This window comes from Mustela nigripes, chromosome 3 (genome assembly GCF_022355385.1).
Source record: "Mustela nigripes isolate SB6536 chromosome 3, MUSNIG.SB6536, whole genome shotgun sequence".
NCBI lineage: Eukaryota > Metazoa > Chordata > Mammalia > Carnivora > Mustelidae > Mustela > Mustela nigripes.
In genome coordinates, this window is record NC_081559.1 from 180,491,077 (window position 1) to 180,499,196 (window position 8,120).

At 46.6% G+C, this 8,120-nt stretch overlaps 1 pseudogene; it reads right to left on the reverse strand.

Annotated features, from left to right (window-relative positions):
• Positions 1–2,150: 2,150 nt before the first annotated feature.
• Positions 2,151–7,471, reverse strand: LOC132014592 (purine nucleoside phosphorylase-like; annotated as a pseudogene).
• Positions 7,472–8,120: the final 649 nt, after the last annotated feature.

Consider the following 8,120-nt stretch of genomic DNA (forward strand, 5'->3'; position numbering starts at 1 on the left):
TTCCTCACAGGTTCCAGGTACTGGGACATCTCCGATGGAGGCAGGTGGAGGAAGACATTATTCCGCTCAACACAACAAGTTTTTAGTGTAAAATCAGAGGAGTGAATAATGAGCCTGGAAATGAAGGCTGAGGCCAGCTCAGGCTAAAGGATTTGGTAAGCAACAGGTAGGACTTCTTTACCATTAAATGGGTATATATATGTGTTTTGAAACACGAAAGCTATTCATTGGGTATAACATTTTTTTTCATCAGATCCCTGGCCACCCAGTCTCCCTCTCTGGGAGTAACAAAAATGTTACTTACCACTTTCTTATACATTATTCCAGAAGTGACCCATACCAACCTAATTCTTTTACACAAAGAGTAGAGTAGTATAAAAATTGTCCCAGTAACTTTCTAATTGCCCCTTGAGAATATAAGTTGGATATCATACCAGAGCAGAACAAAGAGTTTCTTAAAAAAAAAAAAAAAAGTTGATTTATTAATTTCTTTCAGTAATCTCAAATGCACAACCCCGAGATCAAGAGTCACATGCTCCACTGACTAAGCCAGCTAAGTGACCCCAAAGACAGCTTCTTTATTCATTTCAAATGGATAGATAGCATTTAATTGTATAGACCAGTGATTCTCAACACACTTGTTCATTAGAAGGGCCTGGGGAGATTTTGAAAGAATAATTGGAACAGGAGTTCCTGTTATCCGTTCTCTGCAATAAACCACCTCAGAAGTTAAGAAGTATAAAACAATGACCATTTTATTATGCTCACAGTTTGGAGGGCCAAGAATTCTGGTAGAGCACCGTGGGGATAGCTTTTCTCTGCTCCACAGTGACTGGGAGTAGTGGGGTGGTCTGGATGGCTGGGAGATGGTAGGAATGGTTTGATTGGAGCCACGGGTCTGGGGCCTTGAGTCTGACATCAGCAGGAAACCTCAGTTACTGCCCACATCATATTTGCAGAAGCCGAAATATGCAAAAAAAGCTTCCTGGCTCACATGCCTAGTGCCTGGGCTGGGGCTGAATAAAACTCTCTCTCTCTCTCTCTCTCTCTCTCTCTCTCTTTCCCCCCCGAGCCTACCCCCTTTCATGCAGCTAACCTGGGCCTCCTCACAATATGGTGACCTCAGCATAGTCAGACTCCTTACATAGCAGTGGGCTCATCCCAGAGCTTGAGTTCCGAGAGGCCAATGCAGGAGCTACAAAGCTTCTTATAACTTAGCCTTCGTGGTCTCAGGCTATCTACTTGATCTCCTTCTATTGGTCAGGCAAGTCCCTAAACAAGAGACTATGCCTATTTAAGAGAAGGGGAATGAGACTCTACTTCTCAATAGGAGAAGTAGCAGAGAATTTGCGATCATCCTAATACACCACACCCAGGTGACCTGAATGTGCAACCAGGCTTAAAAACCACAGTTACGAATGTACCAGACCTTATTAACCTGACTGATGAGTGTGCAGGCGGGCACAGCTAGGGAGCCAGCCCTCGGTATGCGGGGTGAGCATCATTTCACACATGGGCAAATATGTCTGGGATAAATTGCTGGAGGTGAAACTGGTGTGGATTAAGGACACCAGGCTGGTCCAGTCGGTAGAGCATGTGACTCTTGAACTCAGGATCATGAGTTCAAACCCCACAATTGGGGGTAGAGATCACTAAAGAAAGGGGGGAGAAAAAAAAGAAATTGGTGTGGATTAAAGATGAGGCATTGGAAGTGTTTTGTTTTGGGTGGGGGGATTTCCATCTTTCTTGTTATTCTCAAAATTTGGTAGTACTAAAGTCCAAGAGGTATTGGACTGGGTTGGCCCTTGTATGGGCTCGAGTGCTTAGGAGGATGCAGAATTGAGTCCCCAGGAATATGAAAGCATTGTATCCAAAGGACAGCAGTAGCTACTGTGCCAAGTTCAAGAGCCCTTATACATGGCAGGGCTTTGGCTCCAGGTCTTGGGGAGGAACAAGGGGTGATAACTGCCTTGAGACAACTGAGCAAAAGAAGAGCCGGTGCAAAAAGGTCTGGTGGGAGAAACAGGGAAGGTGAAGGAAAGGGATCTTCCTGTCCTTTCTCCTATGACTGAAGGGCAGAGGCGTGTGACCCAAAGTAGGTAGGAGCTACTAGATCCCATTAGAGAGAGGCCAGACCACTCTAGGGCAGGTTAACTGGCTTTGGCAGGCAGCAGAATAGTGGTCATAAGAAAGGAGACAAACTGTTCCAATTTGTGGGTAGCTTGTTTCCCGGCCTCTAGTACTTCCTCCTGGTTGACCTTCTTGGTGTCGTAATCCAGGACGACTTTGTTAGCGATGAGGGAGAAGCCAAAGACTCGAAGTCCACAGTGCCTTGCCAGCTTCGACTGCTGGTACCTGTGTTCATGCCAACAGCATCTGCCCCCGGCTCCGCAGCAGCCAACGCGCTGCCACAGGCTCGAAGGTGAGGCCTGCCCTTCCTTTCGCAGGTGCCTTCCTTTTGCTCCCTCTGCTCCCCATCTGTTTCCAGGCACTGTGTGCCTTCTGCCTCATAGGCATCGGACATGGCAGGGACACGAACTCCAAACCTTTCAAGCCTTGGGCCCTCTAAGAGGGTTCAAACCACTGAAGCCAGTTAGGTTGCCCTGACCACAGATCAGCATGGTATCTCCAACCTCAAACTCGGGGTCGAGTCCTCCCCCCGCAATGGTGACCACTAGGGTGTCCACACCCATAAGGAAGAACAACCTCACTGGGAATGTCACCTTCAAGATCGAGTAGGCTTCGTGCGTGGGAAACCTGTCCTGCACCATCACACAGGCTCTGCCATTCGGGAGCCCAAACACCAGCTGACCAGCAGCACTCGGCACTGTATTTTGGGGAAAGTTTGGTATCTCACTGTAGACAAAGCTTTGGACCTCAGTTAATTTATCAGCCAGATTTCCTAGCCCAGAACCACAGAGGACCACCACTTGAGGTCTGTGCTCGGTGGGGCGCAGAAGCCATTTGCAAGTGTTTTCATCATCATACATAAATTCATTCTCCGAGGGGCGCTACCGCCACTGCTCTCTCAAAAAGCTTGTCCTTCGCCTCTGAGACCTGGTCCCCTGAGCTGCACCACACTATGCTGAGCCCTACTTCCCGGGAGCCGTGTGCACAGTCCTGTCCTGGAAGTTTGTGAGTAATAAAGTGACACAAGCAAGTCTGAACTTGAGAAAATCCAGTTGTCTGCACTGCCCAGGATGGAGCAGAGGGAGACAAGAATTGCAGACAGAGACCAGACTGATGGTGGTCAGACTATCTGGGGGGTAGATCATAAGGTAGAAGTGTAGCTAGAAAGGGACAGGTGAGTCAGAGCACCAAAATGCTTGGACTCCTGTTCCAAGTGCTGGAAGACAGAGGATGACGAGGTGATCAGCTTGGTGGAGGGATGACAGGCCCTGGAGTGCTCATGACCAGTTTCTTAGAAGAGGTAGGACTTGAGATGGAGCACGCAGGGTGAGAAAAGCTTGAACAGGCAGCAAGGAAAAGGCAAGACAATCTTTCCACCAGCATTTCATGTGTTACAAGACATGGAGGAAACTTCTCCTTGTTTTTAAATAAAGATTTTACTTATTTATGAGAGAGAAAGGGAGTCCATATACATGGAGGGGACAGGGGAAAAGTAGGAGAAGGGGGAGGGGAGGGGCAGAAGTAGAGTCCACCCTGCGCAAGAAGCCCAATGCAGGGGTCGATCCTAGGACCTGGGATCATAACCTGAGCTGAAGGCAGACTCTTAACCGACTGAGCCACCCAGGCACCCTGGAAGCTTCTCTTTGATACAGAAAATGCACCTCAAGCACTTAGGGCTTAGTCGGCGCCTGTCACACGGCAAATATTCAAAACTATGATGCATTATTCTCAATAACAGCAAGTAATGCCTATTAAAAGTTAACAAATTGGGACCTGACTTTGGACGGCAACAATCAATGTTCTCGTTATTTCTAAAAAGATCTATGCGGAATGGGTAAGCTTAGGCTCTTCAACCATTGGCCCAATCTGAAACAGACAGTGGTTTGTTTCCTCATTCTGTCTTAGAACCTTCATCAGCTTCCCTTCCTTCCAAGGGAGAATCAGCGGGAACTGACCAGATGAACAGAGAGTCCCTAGAGTCCCATTCCTGTCCCACCATCATGCTCTCAGCCTGGTACTCATCTCCTTGTCATCTTGTAAAACTTGATCCCAGGAGCTGATTTTCTGTGGGATGCGTTAACAAAGAAAAGATCCCAGAGGAAGTACAGAAAGGGTCTCACTGTAGTGCTGGAAAGATCTTATCTGAAGACGTGTTCCAATTCTGGGTGGCCTGGGGCCATGAAAAGAAGTAGCATCTGGATAGTATCCTATGATATGGTTAACCCTAGTGATCCTTTTGTTCTCGGCTTAAAAAATCCTTCCTCCAGGAGTTCCTGATGGCCCTGAAACTGTTTAAGTGCCCCCACATGTGCTTTCTTATACTCAGAATCTCCCTCATCATAGAAATTATGACACCTTTGTTATTCTTGTGTATGTGTCTCCCTTACATATATATAGATGATCTCTTATAAACAAGCTCTTATTTGTATGTCTCTGCAGTGGAGATACCCCAAGGTGACCCCCAGTGGCTTCCACTTCTTTTTGCCCATGCCTTGGTATAATCCCCTGCCCTTGATTATAGTAGGACCTGTGACTTCATGCTAATCGACAGAATACAGCAAGGTGAACGGAGGTTACCCCCAGGGTGATGCTGGGTTACATAACCCTCTTTCAGCAGACTGGAGCAGGAGACTTTGCATTCTGACTTGATGAAGTAACTGGTCGTGTTGAAGAAGCCCATATGGCCAGGGAACTACAAGAGGCCTCTAGCTGCCATGGGTAGCTTCTATGGGCTTCTAGAAATGGTGCCCAGAAAAGAAAAGTCAAGAAAAGAGTGGGGGCTGGGGGTGCAGGGAGCTGATGTTCTGTAGCCTGATGGAACCCAGCTGACAGCCAGCCAAAACCAAGGCCTACAGTCTTACCATGGTAAGAAATCAAACTCCTCCAGCAAGCTCAATGAGCTCAGAAACAGATTTTTTTCTCAGCCAAGCTTCCAGAACACCACTCAGCAGACATCTTGAATGCAACCTTATAAGACCTCAAGGGCAGAAGCCAGCTAAGCTGCACATAGACCCCCGACCCACAGAAAGTGTGATAGAAAAATGTATATTGCTTGAAGCTTCTAAATTTGTGGTAATTTGTTACAGCAACGGAAAATAAATACATGTCCTCGATGGACAAGGAGCTCTGCGTAGGCAGCAACCAATGCATAGGGCATCCCCCATTGTACCTCCAGCACCTCCCACGATGCTCAACAAAGATGTGTTGAATGAATGTACATCATCCCTACAATACTTGCAAACACTCCATAAGAAGGAGTATTTTTACTCGAATTTTATTAAGACTGAGAGACGGTAAATGACATATCCAAGATTCACACTGAGAGAGAAGAGACAGGACTTGAACTAGCATCTCAGATCAAACGGCAAGCTTGTTCATTAACATCACAGCTGCAGGAACAGTGCAGGCTTTCCATCTTGGCAAAGCCAGTGGAAGCTTACACAAATTATGGTCCCTAGCCCACACTCCTAGCAGACATCACTAATAAATCCCTGTATGCTTTCAGGCTGCCTCCATTGCAAACCCTCTCAACTCAGCATTTCGGTAGCCACAAGCAATTGATCAGAGCTGGCCCAGGAGAGGAAACCTATTTATCATCTGGGCCCTGAGCTCCGAGTTCTATCTGTATCTCCTTGCAACTGGATTTGGGATTCCTTCCTAGGAACGTATAGGGAATGATATGAAGGAAAAGAAAGTCGGGGCATAGATAGAAGAAAAGAGATGGGGGGACTGGGGGTGCAGGGAGACCATGTTTCTAGAACCTTCCTTGAGGAGGTAAATGCCTTACAACACTTCCAGGCAGGAAATTCCACTAACGATGCATGCTACAGCTGGGTTTTCTCATGGCTGGCTCCCCGAAGTCAGGTGATGGTGTCTTCCTTGCACAGTGATCAGATTCAGCAATTAGAATCCTTTCTTAATTATCATCATGGTCAGGCCCTCCCAGCTGATGACCCCACCCAGGGAGCGATGCATTGAACATGGACCGTAGCTGATATTTTTGTTGTTTTGACAATTAAGGTGCTCTGTTTGCCCGAGGGGTTACAGTTTTGATATTTTAGACATTAATCCGCAGGAAGGAAAGCTAACTATTCAAACAAGGAATACCTAAGGCTGCCATAAATGTGACGGAGCCTTGAAGTAAGAAAACAGATTGAAAAGTAAAGCAAACAGTCAGTGAATTAGTCGTTTGGTTTTTACTTTATCTGTTAATAAATGGATGAAATCCACTTTGCTCTGGGCATTAGACAGACCAGGGGCACCAAACGTATCGTGCTGATAATACCACCTCTCACGCCAAGGCAGGCATTACTAATTAATCACATCATTCTCTCCTCCCTGAGTCCCAGCTTGGTCTTGGAAACTGTCCCAACATGGTGCGTCAAGCAGCCAATAACAATCTATCATTTTGGATCTCCAGGCAAAACTACTTGCCATCCAAAATTACAGGCACAGCCCCAACTCGCAAGTTATCAAACAAAAACAGTAGAGTGAAGCTTTAGGATGACGAGCACAGAAACTGGCCAGAGAGTGCCTGGATTTGAAGCCCACCTCTGCTCTCCATTAGCCATCCCATGCCTCTGTTTTGTCACCCATAAAATGGGAATCATAAAGCATGTATCTCGTTAAGCTCCAAGGATGATAACGTGAGTTCGAATACGTTACAGATCCTGAAAGAGTACCTGGCAAGCATAAACCCTGGCTATTCTTATATTTGATTCCTTTTATTCTATGTACAAAATCTAGCTCTCCTACTGGACACAGGCTGTTCAAAGATAGGCACCATGCTTTTCCTTCTTTGTATCCCTGGCGCTTAAAACACAATGGGAGCTGAGTCTCTTGAATTGCATTCTTCCAGCCAGACTGGCAGACTCACTGGTCCTGCCCCCAGTGCCTGGCCCATTTCTGCCTCCTGTCTCTCCCATGGTTTTCCCTCTCCCCACACCCCCCACCAGCCGCCATCTCTTCAAGGCCCCCAATTAATTTTCCTCACCCTTCTATTCTCCCCACCAAACCCAGCCGGCCAATATTCACCTGATTTCTACATATCCTTCAGAGCCTCCCCAGCTGGAGTAGTTATTCATTGGTCCACCAAATAGATCCAGCTCTCTGCCTTCTGGGCACATTGTGGAATTTGACTTCCTGCCCTACCCCTGTGGTTGGGTGAGACCCCATTAAAAGTCTGGCCCACGAGCGGAGAAATCTGACTGCTGGTGGGAGACCCTCCCAATTCCAGATCTGTTTCCTCTGCCACAGCTACCAGCAATGTTCCAACCTGCAAGTGCTCGACCTGTCCAGTCTGGAGTGAAATTAGGGGGAGCAGGGCCACTAGCTGACCCATGATGGACCAATAGCAGGAATGAGAAATAAACCTTCATTTTTTTAAACCACAGAAATTTTCTTGTTACTGTTTTATCCTGATTTATCCTGACAGATGCATTACCCTAATGTCAGCATCCCCCTGTGAGCATCTTCTAGCCACCCTGACTCACAATAATTTCTTCAAAAGGGCAGGGGGAAAATACTCTTACTCATTTTTATCCCCAAATCTAACATAGTGCCTTGCACACAGTCAGTGCCCATTAAATGGCTGTTGTGTAAAGGAGTGGCCATTAATCTCTGGGCCTCTAGTTTCTCAGTCTGTGAAACAGGATCATAAATGTCTTGCCCCCTTATTTTGCAGGACTACTGTGGGGCTAGAATGCAATTATCTGTAAGAAGGTGCGTTGGGGATTATAAAATGATGAACACATCTCCAGCATTATTATTAGATAATAAAGTACTAAGAAAAATTCTCAGCATTCATTCATTCATCTTATACCCAGTACCATTCCAGTTTGATAATTAACCACCCCCACCCCCCGACACACACACACAAACGCACAATTCTTAAGTTCTGTTGCTGTCTTTAAACTCAGGAACAATGACAGCTGTCAACATCTACTGAATATCAATATCCGCCAGGCACCGCACGGGAAGCTCTTCAGCCC